Below are 26,191 nucleotides of genomic sequence, written 5' to 3'. Positions count from 1 at the left end.
GACTGGGAGAAAGATTTTCTCTCTCCTCCATGCAGAATTTCATCAGCTGTGTGAGGTTTGAGGGGTTTCTTGCATGCACAGCCCGTTTTAAATCGCCCGACAGCATCATAATAGGATTAAGATCTGGGCTTTAACTTGGCCATTCCAGAACTCTCCATTTCTTACTTTTGATTCGTTCCTTGGTGGATTTACTGGAAAGTTTTGGGTCGTTGTCATGTTGCATGGTCCACCTCCACTTAAGCTTTAGTTTTTGGACAGATGGTCTTACATTTTCCTCAAGCACCCTCTGATACAGTAAATAATTCATCGTGGTTTATATAATGGAGAGCTTGCCAGGCCCTGCTGCTGCAAAGCAGCCCCAAACCATGACATTCCCACCTCCATGCTCCACAGTTGATATGAGGTTCTTTGGCACAAACCAAACACAGTATTTCAACACAACATATCTTCTGTTACTGTGCCCAAATAATTTAACTTTGGATTCATCTGTCCAAAGCACATTATTCCAGAAGTCCTGGTCTTTGACTCGGTGTTTCTCTGTTAAACTTTAGTTGCCCTGATGTTTTTTTTTTGACAGCAAGGGTTTCCTTCTTGCTCACCTCCCATAAAAATCAAAGTGTGTGTCTCTTTCTGATGGTAGGTGCATGAACCTTGACATCAGCTGTGGCAGGAGCTACCTGTAGGTCCTGTGACAACATTGTAGGATTATTGGAGACTTCTTGACACATCTTGCGGTCTGCTCTTGAGCTAGATTAGCTAGGATGGACTGACCTTGCCATGTTGGCGGTTGTTTTAAAGGTTCACTACTTGTAATTATTTTCTAATTGCTTTGAGATCTTTTTAAATCCCTTCAAGATCTCAGAGAGCTCTTTATTTCTCACCATGTTGTTAACACTCACTTCAACAATCAAGAGCAAACCAAACTAATGTCTGAGCTTTAAATAAAACTCCAGTGTCCTCTAACAATGTTCTAATCATTACAGCTGATGTGGTGACCTGATTTTAATTTTAGACATTTTAAGTAGTAATAAATGTGGGGGTGTCCTAACTTTTTCCTCACAATAAATTTCATTTTTGTTCATTACATTTTTACAGCTTGTGTTTAAAAGTATTTTTTTTTTCAGTTTTATTTGTTTAATGATATAATCTCCATCTCTCAGTACTGTTCAAATGAAGCTCAAATGTTCATTTGTTTAAATATATTCAAAAAGACAAAAGTTCTCATGGGGTGTCCTAACTTTTTCACATGACTGTACATCTGGTATTGAATGCTAAAGTAATAAGAGTGGATATTGAATATGTGCTAACAGAAGCTTGCAGATGTTTCTACTGAACTGCAGTGATGTGAGAACAGTGTGCAGCAGCACTGCATTGATGATTGAACACAGATGAAGGTTTCCAGTCTGGATGCTTAATAAGCAGTAAGGAGGAAATGATGTGGAAACGTTTCTAAATGGGACTTTTTGTTCTGTTTCTCCTGTACAGCCGGTCCCACGGTGAAGCCGTCCGTGTCTCTGCTCCCTCCCTCCTCTCTGCAGCTGTCTGAGGGATCGGCCTCGCTGCTCTGCCTGCTGTCTGATTACTCTCCACAGGGGGCGCTGGTGAGCTGGACGGTGGACGGCACGGTGCTGAAGGACGGGGTGGTGACCGGAGCAGAAGAACTGAAAGGGGGCAGTTGGAGGCGTGGCAGCACCCTGACCCTCACCAAAGCACAGTGGGAAAAGGGGGAGGAGTTTGGCTGTAAGGTCTCTCACGGTGGCGTCGATCATCCCGTCGTATTCAGAAAGAACCAGTGTGAAGGCTAGCAGCTCCCAGATAGAACTGAACATGGAGACACTTCCACATGCTTCTACAATGGAGTTTCAGTTCTACACAATGCTGCATTTCTGTCTTTCCTCTGTTCAGTGTCCTGTTGCTCTTCCTGTAGTTTTGCTGTGCTGAAATAAAGCTTGATTTTGGACATTGTCTGGTCTTTTCTTCTAGTTCACCATCATGATGAGTGTTAGGAGAGAAGATCTTTAGCTGGAGATTCAGTGCTGTGTGTTGTGCTTCAGTGAGTTTGGATGAAGGAAGTTGAACATCTGGTGAAAGTGCTGCTCTATTCTGGGAGAAAGCAGATCACTCAGCCGTCTTCATGCAAATCTCACTTTCACCCCCATGTTCTCTCACTTTAGCTTCTACTCATTATAATTAGCTGATTTTGGTTGGTTGTTGGGGGGCTGGTTTCACTCCTTAAATTAATGCTGCACCCCTTTAGAAATGTGAATAAACACTTCTTGCTGTAACACTGAGAAATCATGAAGAAATGAAGCATTGAAGGTCATCACACATACACACGTTCTTTTATTCACCTTCAGGAGGAAAGATCAGACCTCAGAGTAAATACATGTGAATAAGGAGAACATCAGTAGTACCAACACTAGATATTTTCTCCAAACCAGAAGTTAAAGTTCAGAGGTGATTCCACTCTCAAACAGTAATATGAAGGTTTTGTGAAGGAGTTATTTCAAATTGTTCCTTTCAACACCAACCATGTCCACATATTTATGCTCCTTCATTCATTACTACACTTCTGTCTGAGGTGTGAAGAACATTTGAAGATCCTTTAAAATTACATCTATCAAAAGTCTTCAATCTTTAGTCATTTTTGTCTGTGGTTTTATTAGAATGATAATCTCTGAATGTGTCTCTCATAGATGTAATACTGCCACCTTGTGGTCATAGATCTGTCAGCTGAAACACATAAAAGATTTATATGAAGAAAAACAAAAAACATTCTACATGACCAAAAGTATATGAACACCTGATCAAGATTATGCAGGATATTGTATTTTAAAATCACAGTCATCAATATAGAGATGGAATAACAGTCTCCACTCTTCTGGAAAGGTTTTCCACAAAAGCAACAAATCAACAAGATCTGATTTATTTCATAAAGGTTTAGTATGGTTAAACATTGTCAGAAGTATGTAGACACCTCCACATACATTTGTTGGACATCAATTCTGAAGATTCAGGCATTAACTCGAAATGTCTCCCACACACCCATCACAGCAGAGATGTTCACAAGTTACAAAATACAGTCAAGTCACAAGTCAATATAACACAGACAAAACATATATAGTAAATGTGTGTTTTTAATGTGAACATATATATTAGTTGTTTATTTTTATGCTACACCGGTTGTCATTGTTTCAGATCCATCAGACAAGTTAAAATAATCTGATGGATCTGTATCAAATATTTCAGTTTTAAGGACTGAACATCTGGAGGTAGCAATGAGGTGATGGTGGGTGCAGCTCCTGTGCTGGGATGCTTCACTAGTAGGTGATTCTGGCTAAAGTTCTGATGATGAAACTCATGTTTAAGTGAACTTGTATTTGATATCAATTTTAACAAAGCAAAACTTTCATATTCATGTATATTTCACTTCATCTCAGTTCAGCAAGGAACCACAACTGTTGTCTGAAGAACCACAACTGCTGGCTGAGGAACCACAACTGCTTCTGAAAAACCACGACTGCTGGTTGTAGAACCACAACTGCTGGCTGTAAAGCCACAACTGCTGGTTGTAGAGCCACAACTACTGGCTGAGAAACCACAACTGCTGACTGTAGAGCCACAACTGCTCGGTGAGGAACCACAACTGCTGGCTGTGGAACCACAACTGCTGGTTGTAAAGCCACAACTGCTGGGTGAGGAACCACTACTGCTGGCTGTGGAACCACAACTGCTGGTTGTAAAGCCACAACTGCTGGCTGAAAAACCACAACTGCTGGCTTTAGAGCCACAACTGCTGGTTGAAAAACCACAATTGTTGGCTGAGGAACCACAACTGCTGACTTTAGAGCCACAATTGATGGCTGTAAAGCCACAACTGCTGGTTGTAGAACCACAACTACTGGCTTTAGAGCCACAACTGCTAGCTGAGAAACCACAACATCTGGCTATAAAGCCACAACTGTTGGCTGAGGAACCACAACTGCTGGCTGAGAAACCACAAGTGCTGGCTGTGAAACCACAACTGCTGGCTGTAGAGCCACAACTGCTGGCTGAAGAACCACAACTGCTGGCTTTAGTGCCACAACTGCTGGCTGAGGAACCACAACTGCTGGCATAGGAACCACAACTGCGAGCTGAAGAACCACAACTGCTGGCTGAGAAACCACAACATCTGGCTGTAAAGCCACAACTGCTGTCTGAGGAACCACAACTGCTGTCTGAGGAACCACAACTGCTGGCTGAGGAACCACAACTGCTGGCTATGGAGCCACAACTGCTGGCTGAGGAACCACAACTGCTGTCTGAGGAACCACAACTGCTGGCTGTAGAGCCACAACTGCTGGCTGAGGAGCCACAACTGCTGGCTATGGAGCCACAACTGCTGGCTGAGGAACCACAACTGCTGTCTGAGGAGCCACAACTGCTGGCTATGGAGCCACAACTGCTGGCTGAGGAACCACAACTGCTGGCTGAGGAACTACAACATCTGGCTGTAAAGCCACAACTGCTGGCTGAGGAACCACAACTGCTGGCTGAAGAACCACAACTGCTGTCTGAAAAACCACAACTGCTGGCTGTAGAACCACAACTTCTGGTTGAAGAACCACAACTGTTGGCTGAGGAACCACAACTGCTGGTTGTAGAGCCACAACTGCTTGTCAGACCATCGGAACAGAACCACAGGAAGCTCCAGCACATCGTACACTGTGTTGTAAATGACAGTAGATGAGAGGAGACTAGCAGACCAGCACCAGCGCATCATGGTACATCACTGCTAATGTATTATAGCATCGCTTTAATACTCTAAATGTTTAAATACAGTCAGTGATTGTGAACATTAAACACTGGCTAATATGAGTGTATTATTTTTGTAGTGTCACACATCAGCTCTACATCAACTTCTGCTGCTCAGATATCCTCACCAGTGCAGTCCAACAACCACAGAAGATCCCTGTCCATGGTATTAAAGAGATCATCTTGAGGAGACCCCCCAGATCTTCAGTCACGTTGACTGTAGTCTGTTTCATTTAAACAACAATAAACTTGAATTCTAGACATTTCACTGATGTTTTTGTTCTTTCTTAAACATGTTTAACACGGTTAAAGTATTAGTTCACATTTCTATTAGTAATGAAGTGAAGCCACTGTTCTGGATCAGGCTCAGATGAAGTCCAGCTCTTACTGCCACAGTGGTGAGGACCAGAGTATTACCATGTTTGTTGGCTTATATGAAAGCTGCTCACATCACTGACATCATATTTAATTACATGTCAGGAAATTCTTCATTTAAAGATGAATGAGTGATGATCGAGCTCTGGTTTAATCTGCTCTTTATTTACTTCATTCACTCATCAATAGATGAAAGTGAATCTTTCACTCCAAAAGTCCTAAAAGCAGACATAACAAGTTACAAAAACTCATTTCAGGGAGGTACCCCCGGACCCAGACCTCGACCCCCAGGATATGGGTGATAACAGAACTTTTAGGAGCTGCTAACTGAGCTATTAAGCTAACTGTTCACATCACAAACACATTAATGTTCACTATGTAGTGCACTAGACAGTGTGAAAGGTAGATTTCAGTTCCTTACTTAGTGCACTAGATAGTGTACTAGATAATAGACTTATTTTCCTTACATAATGATTTAGGTAGCGTATTAGTTAACAGATTTAGGTTCCCTACATAGTGCACTAGATAGTATTTTAGATATGAATTTATGTTCCCTATGTAGTGCACTAGATGGTGTATTAGATAACGCATTCATGTTCACTACATAGTGCACTAGAAAGTATAACGAGATGATGATTTGTGTTCCTTACATAGTGCATTAGATAGTGTATTACAAAATACATTATCTAGTGCACTATGTAGGGAACATAATTAATTATGTAATTAATTATGTTCCCTACATAGTGCACTAAATTGTCTAATATACTTTCTAGTGCACTAGACGTCTGTAAAAGCAACACTTCTGGACAGTTAAGTGCTTCAACACTAGTACACATGTGATGTATATTAAGGATGTTTGCATGCGTTTCTCATCAGCTGGTCTAGTGGAACTGTTTCATCTCTTTCTGGCTGGGGTCTCTGTGCTTCTCGGCCTAACAGAGGGGGGTGAAGCTTCAGCAGCACCCTGGTCAGAAGAGGCAATAAGGGTCGGTGGGGTAATCGATGGCCTCCCATCTATTGTCTCATCCATGTCAGCAGAGCATTTCTAGGATGCTGCTGTTGCTTCACTACTCTCTGTTCTCACCCCAGTAGGGGGGCACTCGAGTTCCTACAAAATTCATAAACACAGAACAAGGAAATTAACGTGTAGTAATAAAATCTTCACTGATATTTTACTGAAGATTATTTTGTAGTTCTGCTTCAGGTTCTCCCACTTTTTTACATGAATGGGGGTCACCGCCCCCTGCACACTGTTCTCCAACACAAAGGTTCTACAACATGATGAACATAACGGTTATTACAGTATAGATCATGCACTGCTTCAAAACATGTCCTCATTAAAAGTTGTTCATGCTTTGAATACTAAATCACGTCTATATAGAACCTTTGTAATGAACAGTAATTAACAGTCTGTATAAGATGTAACAGATTTTGTTCTCATTCAAACCAACAGTTACTCAAATCCTCAAACAGCTGCATTTCTGTTTCCAGTGAAGAGGGTCTGGTTGGTCACCCTTCACCAGATAAGCTTTTTGGTGTCTTCATCAGATCCTTTAATATCAATCTTTAGTTTTAAAAGGGATGATAAAATTATAACATAATTATAATAATAATGTTTAGCCTGAACAACCCCAAAGCCACATATATTCCTTCCTAAGGAGAGTTTAACCTTTCACTAACATTACAGACAAATTGTGGTGAATCCATCAACTGTATCTAAGTAAATGTAAACCTATATTCAGACATGTGTAAGTAAATCTACCAGCACCAACGTTAATTCTGCATATTTAACCTCGCAGATGTTTAACATTTGTGTTATTGTGAAACAAACATTTCTTAAGTATTTGCTTGGCTAGTTAGCTAGCTAACACATTATCATCAGCTAGCATTCACTGCTAGCGTTAAAAACTCACAGGTTACGTAAATAACAACTTTAATATCAGACAAAATTAATTCTGTAGTTCTCCACAAAGTTACTAATAATGTTATTCAGGGTTGTACACAATCATAACATTTATCAAGAAAACATTTTAACAAGAAAACAAAATAAAAAATATTTTTTTTATCTGGTTACAGACATCAAGTCTGACATGATTAAAACTTGGATACTCGTGTCTCTGTATATTCATTTATTAGGATTCATTGTCAGAATTTAATGTAAAATATTCACACATTATTCTGACTTGTTGGGACGAATAGCTGTACAGTTCAGCACTAGAAGCTTTAAAACGACTCTCTGGAATCGACTTACGAACTTTTTAGAGCGTAACAGAATCGACTAATGAAGGAATCGACTCCTGGTCTTTTTCAGGCGTTTGATATTTGAATCAATTCATTTAGGGATCAATTCGACTCCAAAGCTTTTCGATGTGGAAGATCAACATCTGCAGTGTTAAACCTTCTCACTTAAAAGAACTAATTTGTGATAAACTACTCTGCTTTACCAGAGGATTAAAAATATAATGCATAATTAAATCAAATGTAATAATTTAGTTAATTAATTATAAACTTATTACCTCAGTTTATTTACATTTTTACTTCAGGATGTAGAAGGAATGGAAGGTGAGGTATTTATTTTTAACTAGATAAAATTAATTCCTGTCAGATGATTTTTGATCAAACTGAATATTTAGCACAAATGGCTAACTGTAATGGATTATTGTTCTCTAGAATTCAGCTCATCAGGAACATTTCCAACACAAAACGTGTCCATACATTTGTGCTTCACACTTTACACAACATACAAACAACAGATGCTGATGTAATAAAGTTTTATTGTTTTATACACATTAATATACACCAGGATTCAATACAAATCAATAATTAATCATGATTTCATGTATATAACTGTACACATGATTAAAATCAGAATGTGGTTTAATAATATCAGATGAATCTGTGACTGATGTGAGTGAATTAGATGTTGAATGTACAGGACGAGCGCTGTGTCTCCAGAGTCTGATCATCATAACAATCTATTCAGCATCATAAACACTTTCTTCTTGTGATTAAAACATCTGTACAGGATGTGAATGAGAAAATGAAACTGTGCAGGATTCAGACATCATGACATGACTGGGAAACTGTAGAAAAGGTTTTAATCACATCTGTAAATCAACTCTATGGTCAGAAATAATCTCTGCTTTTAATCTTCGAGTTTATCACCAAAACCTGAAAATAAAAAAAAGAATAAATTAATAACAGTCGTGTGTTCTCATATTTAATGATGGAAACATGATGGAACGGTTGATCTGTAGTTCATCACCTCACATGTTCTCTCTTCTTCTCACTGTCATGTTAGAAAACAAAACATTTTTGATGCTTTTGTGTATTGTGTTTGTTTAGCTAAATGTTATTGACTGTGCTAAGAATCATGTTTATATTTGTTAAGATATGAATGTTTCTGTTTATTATTTTTTATATTAAAATGTAAATAATTTACCAATTATCAATATAATAGTATACATATAATATTACAATTTAAATCTGAGCAGAGCACAGATATCTTGCAACTGTTACGGGTTGGCAATAAGTCGATAAAGGTTTTTTAGGAACAACAATAAAGGTTTTTTAGCAAACACCACACCACGGACACAGATGTAAGTTTTAACGGGACTTTAAGACAAAGAAACCAAAATAGGAGGAGCAACATGGAAAGGGGCAGCAAAGGAACCAGGGGGCTGGGATGGAGGCAGGTGGAACCGGTGGGAACACTGGAGTGGAGTAAGGTGGTGAGGAACTGGAGATCCTTTAGAGGGGAAAGACTGCGTCCAAGAACAAGAAGAAGCAGGATGTCAAAAAAATAAAATATAAAAGGGGGAGGTTGGTGAGCAGGAAAATTAGGATAAAACCCAGTAGAGCTGAGCACTGTTAGCAGTAACATCAACTAGATGATCTAGTGAAGACTTGAGAGATACCAGGGGTTTTTAAATGCTGGGTGATGAGATTGAAAACAGGTGTGCCTGACTATCAATGGAGGAAATCTCCTTTCCTGGTGGTCCGTCATTTGACAATTACATCTATGTGCAGGGGTTGGCTTGGAGGTGGCTATGGAGTGCAAAATGGGAACTCCTCAAGCTGCTTGGGGGCTATTCCAGGATTCAGGATCATAGCTTTGATGCTGATGGTCTCTGCTTGGTCTAGGACCTCAAGATTTGTGATCCTGTCCTGCCATTTAATGGCCAGGATTGAATGCAAGCTCCATATGTGAAAGTGCTCCAGCAGTTTAAGGTGTCTTCTGTACAAGGTTTAAGTCTCACATCCATAGAGGAGGCTGGTGAAAACAACTGATTAGTATATGTTGAGTTTGATCAACTGCCAGATGTTGTGTTGATTCAGCACACACTCGCAGTCTGCCCAGGGCTTGGCTTGCAAATCCTGTCATTGATCTATCATTTGAAATGACACTGCCCAGGTACATACATTTCTCCACAGTCTTCAGCTCTGTTCCCTCTAAGGCAGTGGTGGGCAAACTACGGCCCGCGGGCCACATGCGGCCCGTTAGGCTGTTTAATCCGGCCCGCTGAGTATTTACAAAACTGTCCTAAAACCGCATTAATTTAAATCTTTTTCCTGCACTAAACTTGCGTTTTAATTGATTCCACTAGATGGCGCACGCCAGGCGGTTATGTTATGAAATATATAATGTGTCTCACACCGTCATAGGAACATGGATTCTGCTGTTTACCATTTATTATTTTTATTCTTTATAATAATAATGAACCAGAACCATGTTTTAGGCAAACCAACATCCATAAAGAACATCATGTAATCATGTAACCATAGTGCAACAACATTTTTACATAATTCGAACCTAGGGCGGAAAAACATGAGCCACGCGCTCTGCTCACTGCGCTACTCAAACAGCGGTGTAATGAACAGGCTGTTATGCTGATATCCCTGCGCACACATGGCGTTACTGAGACTAAACGTGAACACTAAGAATAATAACCAAACGCTTTCTAATTCCCACGGTAGCAGCAGTTTCCTTCTGTTTCATACAGATCGCCCCGTCTCTGTCTCATCTGCTGCATTTCTCTACCATTGATAAAAAATACGGAATAAAGTGCGTCCCATATCAATTCAATACGGAACGCAGCCTTTAGTTTCCAAATAAGGAAGGATTCCGTATTTTACGGGACGGTTGGCAACCCTACTATCACCCCAGCATGATCAAACCACTTGACTGGTTTAAAATGTTACACATAAACCATTAACTTATGTTGAAAGTGCTGCTTTAAAGGCTGAATTGGTTTTGTTTAGACGGCGATACACCAAGTGGAAACAAAGATAAAAATAATTTAAAAAAAAATCACATTCACGCATGTGTAAATGTGCACATAAAAGGATGAGTCTGGTGTTTCATTTATATTCAAAAATTCATCCTTTAATCACGAAAATAAAGGTTTAAATGTGAACTTATATTAGTTCCAAACCCCCGCACCCACCCGGCCCGTCTGTCAATTTTTAAAACCCAGTGTGGCCCTTGAGCCGAAAAGTTTGCCCACCCCTGCTCTAAGGAGATGGACGGGCGGCAGGCTGTTAAGTCTCTTGAGGAAGGGCTGGGCATCCATTCTTGCATTTCAGGCCTGCAACACATTTCAAAAATGGCTTTTGGACTTGTTGCTGATAACATTTCAATCATTCATTACACATTTGTTGATAAACTGGAGATCCTCTGATCATATCTGCTCATCAGAGACTCTCAGCCTTTCCTGGATGCTGCTTTTGTACCAAACCATGATTACAATCAATCACCTGTTTGAAATCACATCATTATTTAGTTTTTTCACCTCATTACTAGCCCTAAATTTCCTCTGTTCCAACTTTTTTGGGAATGTGTTGCAGGCCTGATATGCAGGAATAGATGTTTACTAATAAATGAAATGAAGTTGAATAGATAAAACATGAAATATCTCAGGTTCATCCTGTCTGAAATCAAATTAAAGTCAAAATCTTGTATTTTCCATGCTGTCCCAACTTTTTCAGATTTTGGGTTGTTTGTTTTGTTTATTAGGATTTTAACGTCATGTTTTACACATTGGTTACATTCATGACAGTTCCAACTGTGTTATATCCAACACAGTCTTAGACAATTTTGTATCTCCAGTTTACCTCACTTACACGTCTTTGGACTCTGGATGGAAACCAGAGCACCCGGAGTAAACCCACGTGGACACAGGGAGAACATGCAAAATCCACTGAGAAATAACCTGGATCCTCTGGGGATCGAACACAGGACCTTCTTGCTGCGAGGCGACAGTGCTACCCTCTTAGCCACCGTGCCGCCCCATTTGGGGTTGTAGAACATAGACTAGAATGAAGTTCTATGGTAAGATAAGATATTTATGTACAGTTGTTTGGCAGTTAGCCCTTAATGTTGGTTTACAGGTCTTATCTGGACTGAGTTCATTATCAATTATCAATTATCAATTGTTAATCAATTATTATCCAGTAGACCCTTGGCAAATTTTACTGTTTCTGAAGGGCTGTTCTTAAGTCAAAATGTTTGTTAGTTAAACCTATTTCCCCCATAAGAAATAATGTAAATATGGTTAATCTGTGACAGACACCCCCCTCCCCCCCTTTATCCTAACCTTTCTAATGTCTTAAATGGTCGTTTTTGTTATAAATACAAGAATATTTTTACTTCAATCTTAAATGATAACAATACACAGTAGTACTGCACATAAACACACATCACATATCAGTACAGTACGTGCTGTATTATGGTGTATGCTGTACCATACACCATAATACATTTCCTTTTTATATAAAATGCATCTACTAGAAAAAACAATAACTCTCATTTCTCTATTATTTCCTTTCCTAATTTCAATAGTGTTGTATTTTGTAGGTGTAACTCAACAAATAGTAATAGATTCATTTTCTCACCACTGTGCTTTTTCTGCGTCTTCTTTGAGGCCATTTTAATATTGAAGTTTACAAAATATAAAGAAAAAACAGTGTCCGCTCACTGTATATATAGAGAGAGACGGTCAGAGTCAACTTGTTCGTGATGTCACGTGTTTAGTGAATTTCAGTTCATTATCTGAAATGTATTTGTACATTAAGTTGAAAAAGATCGTTCATAACCCAAAATGTACGTATGGTCAACGATTTGTAAGTCAAGGGTCCACTGTAATTTCATTTCATTTCTTATAAATGTTATAAATTCAGTGTTTATGTTACAAAGTTCTAATCAGTACAGAGTGGATTTAACCCAGAAACTAGAAACTATCTCAAACAGGTGAGTAGTGAATAGTTCTTACTCACCTCAGAACCTCCAGTCTGAATCGGTCATCACGCCTTAGATCAGAGAGGAGTGTCATATCAGATTTTGTTAGATTATTTCCAGACAGACGAAGCTCTCTCAGGTGTGAGGGGTTTGATCTCAGAGCCGAAGCCAGAACAGAACAACCTTCATCTGATACACCACAATAATTTAACCTGCAAAGAGAACAATGATCAGATCCTCACTGTTTATAATCAGAATTGTTACTATATTCAACCATCAAATCAAACTCAAGAATTACACAAAATACTGTGATTTACAAAAAATATACCTGGACGGCACCGTTGTGTATTGTATCAAGCCTACCTAAACGTCAGGGGTGTATGAATAAAAACTTAATAGTGACTGTGTGAAGCTCTATAGCAGAATGTTCAAACCTTTTAAAAAAAATATATATACTTGAACTATAGTTCACCTTTAATCGTGAACTAATATCAACAGTAAAAAAAAATTACTGATTTTTACTAACCAATTAAGGCTTTACTTAAAAAATGAAGCTACAGCATCTTTTAATCCATAAGAGTGCAGGTATGTCTGACATATTTTGTTTACACATAATTGATATGTTGTGCTAGTTAGCTAATAAAGCATTAGTACACATTGGCGATTACTAGACATGCATTTCCTAAAATGAGGTGCAAACATGGTTATACCCTGTTCCAAATTATGCAGTTAGAATTGTGCTTCTCTCTCCAAGTGGGCACATGGTTCATGTTTCTGGGATTTATGCTCGTTCACCTGCTGAACAAAGAACAGCAGCAGTTTTTATTGGTGACTGTTTTTACAGGTGATTGGTCAACTGTCAACTGTGACAGTTGAATGTACTGATAGTAAAAGTGATCTGGATGATTTGCTGGATTTTTCCTTGATGATGAAGATGAAGATCATGAGCAGCCATTACTGAATTACTGTACCAGACTGGTTCCTCCTCTCTGACTCCATTACTGAATTACTGTACCAGACTGGTTCCTCCTCTCTGACTTCATTACTGAATGACGGTACCAGACTGGTTCCTCCTCTCTGACTCCATTACTGAATTACTGTACCAGACTGGCTCCTCCTCTCTGTCTCCATTACTGAATTAATGTACCAGACTGGTTCCTCCTCTCTGACTCCATTACTGAATTAATGTACCAGACTGGTTCCTCCTCTCTGTCTCCATTACTGAATGACTGTACCAGACTGGTTCCTCCTCTCTGACTCCATTACTGAATGACTGTACCAGACTGGTTCCTCCTCTCTGTCTCCATTACTGAATTACTGTACCAGACTGGTTCCTCCTCTCTGTCTCCATTACTGAATGACTGTACCAGACTGGTTCCTCCTCTCTGACTCCATTACTGAATTACTGTACCAGACTGGTTCCTCCTCTCTGTCTCCATTACTGAATTACTGTACCAGACTGGTTCCTCCTCTCTGTCGCCATTACTGAATTAATGTACCAGACTGGTTCCTCCTCTCTGTCTCCATTACTGAATTAATGTACAAGACTGGTTCCTCCTCTCTGTCTCCATTACTGAATGACTGTACCAGACTGGTTCCTCCTCTCTGTCTCCATTACTGAATTACTGTACCAGACTGGTTCCTCCTCTCTGTCTCCATTACTGAATGACTGTACCAGACTGGTTCCTCCTCTCTGACTCCATTACTGAATTACTGTACCAGACTGGTTCCTCCTCTCTGTCTCCATTACTGAATTACTGTACCAGACTGGTTCCTCCTCTCTGTCGCCATTACTGAATTAATGTACCAGACTGGTTCCTCCTCTCTGTCTCCATTACTGAATTAATGTACCTGACTGGTTCCTCCTCTCTGTCTCCATTACTGAATGACTGTACCAGACTGGTTCCTCCTCTCTGTCTCCATTACTGAATTACTGTACCAGACTGGTTCCTCCTCTCTGTCTCCATTACTGAATTACTGTACCAGACTGGTTCCTCCTCTCTGACTTCATGATGAAAACTTTAATAGATTCATTTAGGTTTTATTATTGTTCTTTATGTTTTCACCAGGCAGTGAGGGGGTCAGCTAATAGTGTTATATTTATATTAATGGTTAGTTTTGTCTAATAATAATATTATTATTATTATTATTATTAATAATATTATTATTATTAATAATAATCAATAATTATGAGTGACTGTTACACAGTGTTACTGCTTGTTGATTGAGCATTATAATCTGTAGAGAAACAGTATCTCACTTCTGTATATGCTGAAGGTAAATGATGGAAGTGACAATAAACTAAACTAAACTAAAAACTAAATTATAACAGATCATTTTCACTCTTTATTTAGTAAAGACACAACTTCCATTTAAACCTAAATCCTCTGTTTCAGTCTCACTATTAGAGAAGATGAGTTAGTGAGGAGCAGCTCATGTGTGATTCTCAGAGAGATGATCTTACCCCAGTATCTCCAGTTTACAGTGAGGATTCTCCAGTCCAGCAGAGAGACACTTCACTCCTGAGTCTCCTAGTTTATTATCAGACAGATGAAGTTCTCTCAGGTGTGAGGGGTTTGATCTCAGAGCTGAAGCCAGAGCAGAACAACCTTCATCTGATACACCACAATTATACAACCTGCAGAGAGAACAATGATCCACTCTTCATTCTCTCAGTTCTAGAGGAACTTCATCATCTACAGAGTCACTACAGTCTACAATCAGTGTGGATGAATCTCTGTGAAACAGTAAAATCAACAAAGTACAAATAAAATAAGAAGATGTGGCTGATCTCAGGTCTCTGGTTTCTTTTAGATCTTTCACCCTCATTATTAGGTATAAAATGGTAATTATGAGGGCGTGGTTGTGTTTTGGTGCTGCTTTATTTATAGGGTTCTGATTATTTGGTTGGATATAAACCACATTTTTCTTTTTGTGTTAATTTGCTGGTTTTATCAGAATTGAAGGTTTCTGTGCTGACATGGTGGATCACAAAAACAGTGATGTAAAATTCTGAAGGTTTCAGGTAGAAAAAGAGTGGCTAGAGCTAAAGCTTCAACAGAGCTTTGTTAGTGAGGAGCAGCTCATGTGTGATTCTCAGAGAGATGATCTTACCTCAGTATCTCCAGTTTACAGTGAGGATTCTCCAGTACAGCAGAGAGACGCTTCACTCCTGAATCTCCTAGTTTATTATCAGACAGATGAAGTTCTCTCAGACTGGAGGATTCTGAGCTGAGCACTGAGGCCAGAGCTTCATAACTTTTATCTTTTAGTTCACACAAACCAAGCCTGAAAAAAACATGATAGTTGATCCACTAACACTAGTGCAGGCAATTTATTGATCTAATAACTAAATCTGGTAGATTGAAACTGTTATAAATATAGTAACTAAGGTACCAACTTTCTACTAAATTCTACTAAAATACTAAAAAATCTTCATTTTATATGTTCTATAAGTGCACCATTGTGAAAACTACATTTACTTATGATTGAGATGATTGTTGTAAAACACATTTTTGAAATGCTTGCTTTTTAAATCCACTATATATTGTTGCTCATACTCAATACTTTAGTACACATGAGAATTGTAATAAAAGCATCATGTAATGCAAACGTTTACCATAATAACTTATGTTATAGAATAAAGCCTAGAGCTGATAAAAAAGTCTAATAAAAAATATATATGTTATTTTTACCAGAATAAAGAACACAATGAAGAATTCTCGACATGTTTAGGTATATTTGACTTAATCTGTAAAAGTTTTAAACTCTATACACATGCAGATCCATAATAAAAATAAAATAAAATAACATACTGGGTATAAACCAGCACATCATACAAGACAGAAGATACAAAACACAACGTAACAAAAGTTACTGTTAGGGTGCCTGCAGCATCTGGTGAATGTACCTTCAGTTCCCAGCGTCGCAGGCGTTACAGAACGCCAAACAGCCTTGCCTTTAATAGGAGACCAGCTAATTAGTGTGAACGACCTGCTGCGTTCTGCCTATTTAAGTGAGCGTCGCCTGACTTTGTCTTTTGTTTCCATTGTATGGTTGCACAGGTCGCTCCCTTTTTTTAGGGAAAGTCTGGTTACTCCGGGCACTACTAGGGTGTTTGGGTGTGTAGGTTGAAAGGCCGAGGTAAATTAGGGTTTTGGTTTTCCTGTTAGGGGAAGCTGGTGCGACTTCGTGCAGTCCTCGAGCTGCGGTTTCTTTCGGTATTTGTAGCAGCCACTGTCTGCATGGTTAGCAGAAGGCTAGCGGTAGCCTAGCAGCCGTTCAAGCAGCACCTTATAGCTTGAAGCCTCAAACAGGTTCATCTCTGCCGGTTTGGCTCACAGGGTTAAGCAATTGCTTTTACCACCCATGCAGCTCCGGTTCGAATCCGCTCATTTGTAATAATATTATTTTTTGTTCTCTCTCTACAGATCGGCTCTTTTCCAGCAGCAGCGGAAGCCAAGCTGGTGACAATGCTGATTCGGCTTTTTACCGAAACTGTTTTTGCGATCCCGGATTAGTATCAGTGGATCCGTTTCCCTCTGCGCCCTTTATAGTGCAAGGTTATCTCTTTGTACTTGCTACCAGGTAGCACAGTTTTTTTTAAATTTTTTTCCACTTTTGTATTTTTCTCTTTTTCAGTTGCCAGAGGCGCCAGAGGCATCATTCAGGCTTTTCCTGAATTGTATTTTGTTCTCCTTCTTTTATGTTTTGATTTATATTATTTATTGTTTAATTAAAAATATATTTTATCTGCATCTTTGGGTCCCAAGCCTCTCTTTATAACAGAAAGGTGAAAACATAAATGGACCCAGCGGAAAGTCCCACATCTCTGATGTTTTACATCACCGGGAGGTAGCCTTAGGGAGGCACAAGCTGGCGCTCACCAAACTGGTGCAACATGTGACTGACATCGCCCAGCTGTTACCAACGCTGGGTGCCAGTTCAGACAGCCAGACCCAGCCTCTTATTCACCCAGTAACGTCAACAGGAGTAGAGACCCCCAATCCACCCCGAACGTTTTTCGGGGGAGGCAAAAAAATGCAGGGGATTCATCCTGCAATGCTCCCTCACATTTGAGCTGCAGCCCTCCCGTTTTCCCTCAGAGCGCTCAAAAGTCACGTTCATTATATCCCTCCTCTCCGGCAAAGCCCTAGAGTGGGCCACGGCCCTATGGGAGCAGAACACCCCCGAGAGTGCACCTTCAGGGAGGCGCTGAAGGACACTTTCTTCCACCCAATGGGAGGGAGGTGGGGCCGCGGTTGCTCAAGCTGTCCCAAGGGAGGCGCTCAGTCGCTGATTACGTGATTGAGTTTCGCACTCTAGTGGCCAAATGTGGCTGGGATGAGGGGGCGCTACCTGCTATCTTCCATCGCGAGCTGGGAGAGAAAATTAAAGATTCCCACCTCACTCAAGGCCTTTTACCTCCTGGCCACCTCTATCAACACCAGACTCCGACAACGGGCTCGAGAGCGAGGGTCTCATCCACCCTTTGTTTGACCTCAGCGCCGAACCCATGCAACTGGGAGTGACCCAGGGGGCCACACCACCATCTTCTGACTCCCCCTTGAGGGCCAGGGCTCAGTTAAACAAATAGGCCACTCTCGAGGGTGAGCCGATCCACCATCCCTGACCATGATCTGTCCCTTGGTGCAGTGCTACTTTGGGCCTCGGGTCTGTGTCGATTCAGGTGCAGTGGAAAGCTTTATTGATCGCCGCCTGGTACACAGGTTGGCGATTGAGCTCCAGCCATTACGGATTCCCATTGCAGTTTACGCTGTGGATGACCGAGCGGTAGCCGGGAGTCCCATCACTCACCAGACGCGTCCTCTCACAATGCGTCTGGAAAACCATGAGGAGCGGATCACCTTTTTGGTGACCCAGGTCCCACAGCTCTGGTTCTGGGACACTCATGGCTTAAAAAGCACAATCCCCAAATTGATTGTGTAACTGGATCAATCTTTGCCTGGGGAACAAGGTGTCAGGACACATGCTTGCTGCCAGCTAGTATGTCATCGACGCTGCAATCGCCTGGTGCGATAGCCCTTGATCTGCCCCCCCCCGACCCTTTGATTGCGCAATAAATCTGCTTCCTGGTACTTCTCCTCCTAGGTATCGGTATCCGCTGCCGCTGATGGCCACGGCTTTTGAATTTTTACGAAGCTTGATCTACACAGCGTGTATAACCTGATCCGGATCAGGCGGGGGGATGAATGCGTTCATTATGCCCATGGGACACTACGAATATCTAGTGATGGGTTAATGAATGCCCCGCGGTCTTCCAACGCTTTATCAATAAGGCCTTGCAAAAGGCCCCTGATAGATACGTCTATGTTTATCTTTTTAGCCGATCCATCGAAGAACATGTGAGGCACGTCCGCCAGGTTCTCCAGCTTTTTCTCGACCATCATCTGTTTGTCAAGATGGAGAAGTCTGTTTTCCAAGCCCCATCAATTTCGTTTATGGGGTTCATTGTTTCCCAGAGTGCTTTCCGAATGGATCTGGCTAAAATCAAGTCTGTGGAGGATTGGCCAACTCCTTGTTCCAAGATTCCAAGTGCAAAGATTTCTGGGCTTTACAAATTTTTTTAGCCGATTCATACGGGACTTTAGCACGGTCGCCGCTCCCTTAACAGTCCTTACTGGAAAGGGTCCGTTCAAATGGACGGTGCACCCAACAAGCCTTTAACAGGCTTAAGGCTCTCCTTACCATTGCTCCCGTGTTGCAGTTGCCCATACTTTCATTGTGGAAGTGGATGCGTCTGATGTCGGGGTTGGGGCAGTACTGTCCCAGAGAGTGGGCCCAGAAAAGAAGCTCCACCCCTGCGCCTTCTCAGTACCAGGGTGTGTCATGGTATGGAGATGTGTCAGTACCAGGGTCTGTCATGGTATGGGGGTGTATCAGTACCAGGGTCTGTCATGGTATGAGGGTGTGTCAGTACCAGGGTCTGTCATGGTATGATGTGTTAGTAAATGTGTGGAGGATTTTGATGCCGTACTGTTGTATATCTTAAGATGTGTTTATCACTTGGTCTCCTCGGTGCCAAAACCTCTTTTAAGTGGTGAAAAGGAACAGCAACATTACAAAGTGGTAAACGCTTTTGTAACCCGATTTCCCTGCTGTTCCATAATGAATTTAATTGTTATATCGGCACTGGCCAGTAGGAACTGATAATGAGATAGAGAGTCGGGGAAAAAGGGATAAAAGAAGAACACTGGACCAGAAGAGAAAGAAAACAAAGCGGTCTGTTTCATGTTGTTTGGTAGATTTGAACTGAGAAAAAGCTGATTTCATGCTAAATACGGATTTGTATTTTTCATGGCTTTGGAGATCTTAACCCCATGCTCATAAGAACTGGGTGGATTATTGCTGGACTTATGCAAAATATTGCAAAGGAGCTGTATGAAAGAAAAGTTCATTGGATTTCAGGATTTCCAATGTATTAAGCCCATCTGCATCAATATTGGTATCTCTACCTTATCAACAAAAGGACTAAGTGGTGAGATCGATCCAAGTGTCACGGTGGGGCTAAGGACTAAACAAAGACAAGACAAAGGGGGCGGACACACACGCAGAGATGTAGGGCAAGATATTTATTAATGAACTAAACAAGGGAATGACAAGAGTATGGAACATGAACTAGGTACACGGACTGGGAACACAGACTGGGAACACGGACTGGGAATATAAACTAGGGATACAGACTAAACATAGGTTAGGAACATAGGCTAAACATAAGCTAGGAACACTGGCTAAACACAGGCTAGGAACACTGGCTAAACACAGGCTAGGAACACTGGCTAAACACAGGCTAGGAACACTGGCTAAACACAGGCTAGGAACACTGGCTAAACACAGGCTAGGAACACAAACTAAACATAAGCTAGGAACACTGGCTAAACGCAGGCTAGGAACACTGGCTAAACACAGGCTAGGAACACTGGCTAAACACAGGCTAGGAACACTGGCTAAACACAGGCTAGGAACACTGGCTAAACACAGGCTAGGAACACTGGCTAAACACAGGCTAGGAACACTGGCTAAACACAGGCTAGGAACACTGGCTAAACATAAGCTAGGAACACTGGCTAAACGCAGGCTAGGAACACTGGCTAAACACAGGCTAGGAACACTGGCTAAACACAGGCTAGGAACACTGGCTAAACACAGGCTAGGAACACTGGCTAAACACAGGCTAGGAACACTGGCTAAACACAGGCTAGGAACACTGGCTAAACACAGGCTAGGAACACTGGCTAAACACAGGCTAGGAACACTGGCTAAACACAGGCTAGGAACACAAACTAAACATAAGCTAGGGACATTGGCTAAACACAGGCTAGGAACACTGGCTAAACGCAGGCTAGGAACACTGGCTAAACACAGGCTAGGAACACAAACTAGGAACTGACTACAAACAAGTGCCAGAAACATAGAGCAAACCAGAGTCAAAAGAAACCAAAGTAATCACCTAGGAAGTCCAACACAAACAAGTCAAAAATAACCACCATAAACCAAAATAACCCCTGCCAGCCTGTTCCTCAGCTCTCCTTTTTAAACTGGTCCCTGATTAGGAACAGCTGGGGCTGATTGCTCAGGCGGACCAATCAGGAGTGAGGCATGGCAGGAGTGAGTGTGCTCACGGAGAAGAGGGGCGTGGCACATATGAGCACACCAAGGCTAGCAGTGTGACACCAAGTCATTTTGTCACATCAATGGACATTTTGTAAAGGAGTATAGTGTATGTATATTTAAACTGTGGTAAAAAGTTTTGTGTTTTATGTGCGGTTTATATTGTTTGTTTTTGGTACATGACTACAATACACACATTGCTGATATTTTCTTTTGTTGAGAATGATTACATCGTAGCATGGCATATGACAGGCCAGTTGGACCCTGATTTACTAATAGTGATGGTATAAGGTTGAACATCAAAACTGTTACACTGTACTACCCAAGCTTTTTCAAATTTGGGGTTATATAATAATCATCTATGAATACTATAACATCAGAATTACAGTCTAACAGGAATCTTCAGTATTACTCACCGAGCTGCTCTGGATGCTGCAACCACCGGCATCAGTTTCAGAAAAACTTCATCTGGTGAGCTGTACTGGTTGGTATAACGTATTAGGTAAAACACATCCAGGTCATCTGCTGATGTCAGTAACATGAAGACCAGAGCTGACCACTGAGAATCAGAGAGTTTAGTTTGTTTTAGTTCTCCAGATTTCATGTATTGTTGGATCTCTTGAACTAGTGAATGATCATCCAGTTCATTCAGACAGTGGAACAGATTAATGGATGTCTCTGTTGAGGGATTCTCACTGATCTTTTCCTTAATGTACTGAACTGTTTTTTGTTTGTTGTGAAAGTCACTTCCTGTTTGTGTCACTAAGCTTTGTAAGATATTCTGATTGGACTTCAGTGAGAGACCCAGAAGAAAGCGAAGAAAAAAATCTAGATGTCCATTCTTACTCTGTAATGCCTGATCTACAGCACTCTTGTGTAGATCTGAGATTTGTTTTCTCTTCAGCATTCTCAGTTTTGAGGACAGACTCTGTTGAAGAACATTTGTCTCTTCATTCATGAAGGTCAGGTGCTTATATAGAGCTGCGAGATGTTCCTGAATGCTGAGATGAACAAAGCAGTACACTTTACTCTGGTGAAGTCCAAACTCCTCTCTGAAGATCTGTGTACACACACCTGAGTACACTGAGGCTTCCTGAACATCAATGCCACACTCCATCAGATCTTCTTCATAGAAGATCAGGTTTCCTTTGATCAGATGCTCAAAAGCCAGTTTTCCCAGTTTGAGGATCATTTCTCCTTCCTCCTGATTCTTCATGTACTTTTTTCTGATGACGTTGGTCTGAATGATGAGGAAGTGAGTGTACATTTGAGTCAGAGTTTTGGGGATCTTTCCACTCTCTGCTTCACCAAACATCCTCTCTAGAACTGTGGCTGTAATCCAGCAGAAGACCGGAATGTGACACATGATGTAGAGGCTTCTTAATGACTTCAGGTGTGAGATGATTCTACTGACAAGACTCTGATCACTGATCCTCTTCCTGAAGTACTCCTCCTTCTGTGGATCAGTGAATCCTCGTACCTCCGTCACTCGATCGATACACTCAGAGGGGATCTGATCAGCTGCTGCTGGACGGGAGGTGATCCAGATCAGAGCAGAAGGAAGCAGATTCCCTTTGATGAGGTTCATCAGCAGCTCATGAACTGATGCTGATTCATTTACATCACTCAATCTCACTGAGTTCTGGAGATCTAGAGGTAAACGACACTCATCCAACCCATCAAAAATAAACAGAACTTTGTACAAGCTGGAAATGTCAGTTTCTTTTATTTCCTGAAAATAGAAATGAAGGAGATCCATCAGACTCAGTTTGTGGTCCTTCATTAAATTTAGCTCTCTGAAAGGAAGTGGAAATATGAGGTGGACGTCCTGATTCTCTTTCCCTTCAGCCCAATCCAGAATGAACTTCTGTACAGAGACGGTTTTTCCAATGCCAGCGACACCCTTAGTCAGGACAGTCCTGATAGGTTCATCTTGGTCTGATAAAGGTTCAAAGATGTTGTTACATTTGATGGGCATGTGCTCTGTTGCTGCTCTCCTGGATGCTGCCTCGATCTGCCTCACCTCATGTTCATTATTGACTTTTCCACTTTCTCCCTCTGTGATATAGAGCTCGGTGTAGATCTCATTCAGAAGTGTTGGGTTTCCCTGCTTTGTGATCACTTCATTTACACACTGAAACTTCTTTATCAGATTTAATTTGAGCTTCTTCTGGACTTCAGGTCCAGCAGATGTGGAGTCAGACCTGTGATTATAGTAAGAACAATAAATGTAGACACAATTCATGTATAGAAGAACACTACCTTATTATCACATCACTGTGATTTTACCCTGCATGTCTGATCATTTTCTGTTGTATTGTAGCTCTCGCCCACTTCTGGAAACTGTGAACACACCAAAATAACTGGTGGTTTTACTCTCGGAACTTAAAGAGATGCTACAACATTTACATTTTCAGCATTTAGCAGATGCTTTTATCCAAAGCGACTTACAGTATATTGACTAAGCAATTGAGGGTTAAGGGCCTTGCTCAAGGGCCCAACAGGGGCAACCTGACAGTGGTGGGGCTAGAACCAGCGAGTTATTGATTACTAGTCCAGTACCTTAAGGATACACCTGCCCTTTTAACTTAAAATTTTCTAAGCGTAATTTGTATGTAATATGTCCAAAATACCAAAAAAAAAGTAAATTAATAAACAGATCAGCCATGAATAACAAATTGTCCCTAGTGAACAAATGTACTTAAATGTATTTATCTTAGTATACTATTAATAAACTAGCAAATGTTTGTACTTATTTCAAATTATATTAAAAATATATGAATGTCATACTTTATTCAATTAAATTTAATTTGAACTAAAATGATAGTATGATAAAAGTTTACTTGCAATCATTTAATAAAACTTCTCAAATGCTTGGTTTTGAATAGATGTTTAGTATATTTTTGCAAAGTATGTTAAACATCTGCTGTAGGAATTCACTTAAATCACCTCACATTTTACTTAAGTGTATTTTTTAGTTTTAAAGGCTTTAAGAATCTAAAAAAACTGGATTATTTATTTAGTATGTTTTGGGTTTTTTTGTTTCTTTTTCATTATGTTTAAAATAATTGTTTTATTTTATTACTAGTTTTAATGTAGTAAAATAACTAAGTTTAATTATTTAATTTGTTGATGTTAAAAATGGTAAAAAGCTGGTTTTAAACTTTTATCTTTTTGGAATAAATGATGCAGTTGCTATAAAAACAGCAGAGTGAAGTTGTGAGTCAAGGTTCGTGTTTGATTACAAAGTAGTGATGGGTCAGCCGTGAACGATCCGTCTCTAAGAGATTGGGAGCCGATTCAAGTTTTTTTCCGTTTTCTTTTCTGTTAAAGCCGCACGTGATTGGTCAAGAGGTGTGGTGGCGTTTGTGTGTTTACACTGAGCAGGAGGGGCAGGGTTACAGACACACACACACACACACACACAAACAGTGAGCACACAAACAGGAGGGAGAGAGAGCGAGAGAACTTGATGAAGTTTTACAGAGCGCTTCACATAGCCAGACATTACACGCTGGAAAGGTGAGGAAAATGAGTGAGAGGAAGCAGTAAAGTTTGGACACGAGGAACCCCTTTTACAGAGAAGTTCAGACCCACTGAGCTGGTGGGAGACCAAGTGTTCAGTCTACCCACATCTTATATATATATATATATAAAAAGTTGATTTATTTCAGTAATTCCATTCAAAAAGTGAAACTTGTATATTATATTCATTCATTACACACAGACTGATATACTTCAAATGTTTATTTCTTTTAATGTTGATGATTATAACTGACAACTAATGAAAACCCCAAATTCAGTATCTCAGAAAATTAGAATATTACTTAAGACCAATACAAAAAAAGGAATTTTAGAAATGTCAGCCAACTGAAAAGTATGAACATGAAAAGTATGTACAGCACTCAATACTTAGTTGGGGCTCCTTTTGCCTGGATTACTGCAGCAATGCGGCGTGGCATGGAGTCCATCAGTCTGTGGCACTGCTCAGGTGTTATGAGAGCCCAGGTTGCTCTGATAGTGGCCTTCAGCTCGTCTGAATTGTTGGGTCTGGCGTATCGCATTTTCCTCTTCACAATACCCCATAGATTTTCTATGGGGTTAAGGTCAGGCGAGTTTGCTGGCCAATTAAGAACAGGGATACCATGGTCCTTAAACCAGGTACTGGTAGCTTTGGCACTGTGTGCAGGTGCCAAGTCCTGTTGGAAAATGAAATCTGCATCTCCATAAAGTTGGTCAGCAGCAGGAAGCATGAAGTGCTCTAAAACTTCCTGGTAGACGGCTGCGTTGACGTTGGACCTCAGAAAACACAGTTGACCAACACCAGCAGATGACATGGCACTCCAAACCATCACTGACTGTGGAAACTTTACACTGGACCTCAAGCAATGTGGAATCTGTGCCTCTCCTCTCTTGCTCCAGACTTTGGGACCTTGAATTCCAAAGGTAATGCAAAATTTACTTTCATCAGAGAACATAACTTTGGACCACTCAGCAGTCCTTTTTGTCTTTAGCCCAGGCGAGACGCTTCTGACGCTGTCTCTTGTTCAAGAGTGGCTTGACACAAGGAATGCGACAGCTGAAACCCATGTCTTGCATATGTCTGTGCGTGGTGGTTCTTAAAGCACTGACTCCAGCTGCAGTCCACTCTTTGTGAATCTCCCCCACATTTTTGAATGGGTTTTGTTTCACAATCCTCTCCAGGGTGCGGTTATCCCTATTGCTTGTACACTTTTTTTTACCACATCTTTTCCTTCCCTTCACCTTTCTATTAATATGCTTGGACACAGAGCTCTGTGAACAGCCAGCCTCTTTAGCAATGACCTTTTGTGTCTTGCCCTCCTTGTGCAAGGTGTCAATGGTCGTCTTTTGGACAACCGTCAAGTCAGCAGTCTTCCCCATGATTGTGTAGCCTACAGAACTAGACTGAGAGACCATTTAAAGGCCTTTGCAGGTGTTTTGAGTTAATTAGCTGACTAGAGTGTGGCACCAGGTGTCTTCAATATTGTACCTTGTCACAATATTCTAATTTTCTAAGATACTGAATTTGGGGTTTTCATTAGTTGTCAGTTATAATCATCAACATTAAAATAAATAAACATTTGAAATATATCAGTCTGTGTGTAATGAATGAATATAATATACAAGTTT

The 26,191-nt window shown here is 40.6% G+C and overlaps 3 pseudogenes; 1 reads left to right on the top strand and 2 right to left on the bottom strand.

The window, feature by feature from the left end:
- LOC134316941 (zinc finger protein 850-like) overlaps window positions 1–26,191 on the top strand; it is a 1,214,164-nt pseudogene that overhangs the window by 520,191 nt on the left and 667,782 nt on the right.
- Window positions 7,967–26,191, bottom strand: part of LOC134316904 (NACHT, LRR and PYD domains-containing protein 12-like) — an 84,850-nt pseudogene continuing 66,625 nt past the window's right edge.
- LOC134317354 (NLR family CARD domain-containing protein 3-like) lies at window positions 22,389–23,380 on the bottom strand (annotated as a pseudogene).

This window comes from Trichomycterus rosablanca, chromosome 1, assembly GCF_030014385.1.
Source record: "Trichomycterus rosablanca isolate fTriRos1 chromosome 1, fTriRos1.hap1, whole genome shotgun sequence".
Lineage (NCBI taxonomy): Eukaryota > Metazoa > Chordata > Actinopteri > Siluriformes > Trichomycteridae > Trichomycterus > Trichomycterus rosablanca.
This window is presented reverse-complemented; position numbering and strand designations above follow the sequence as displayed.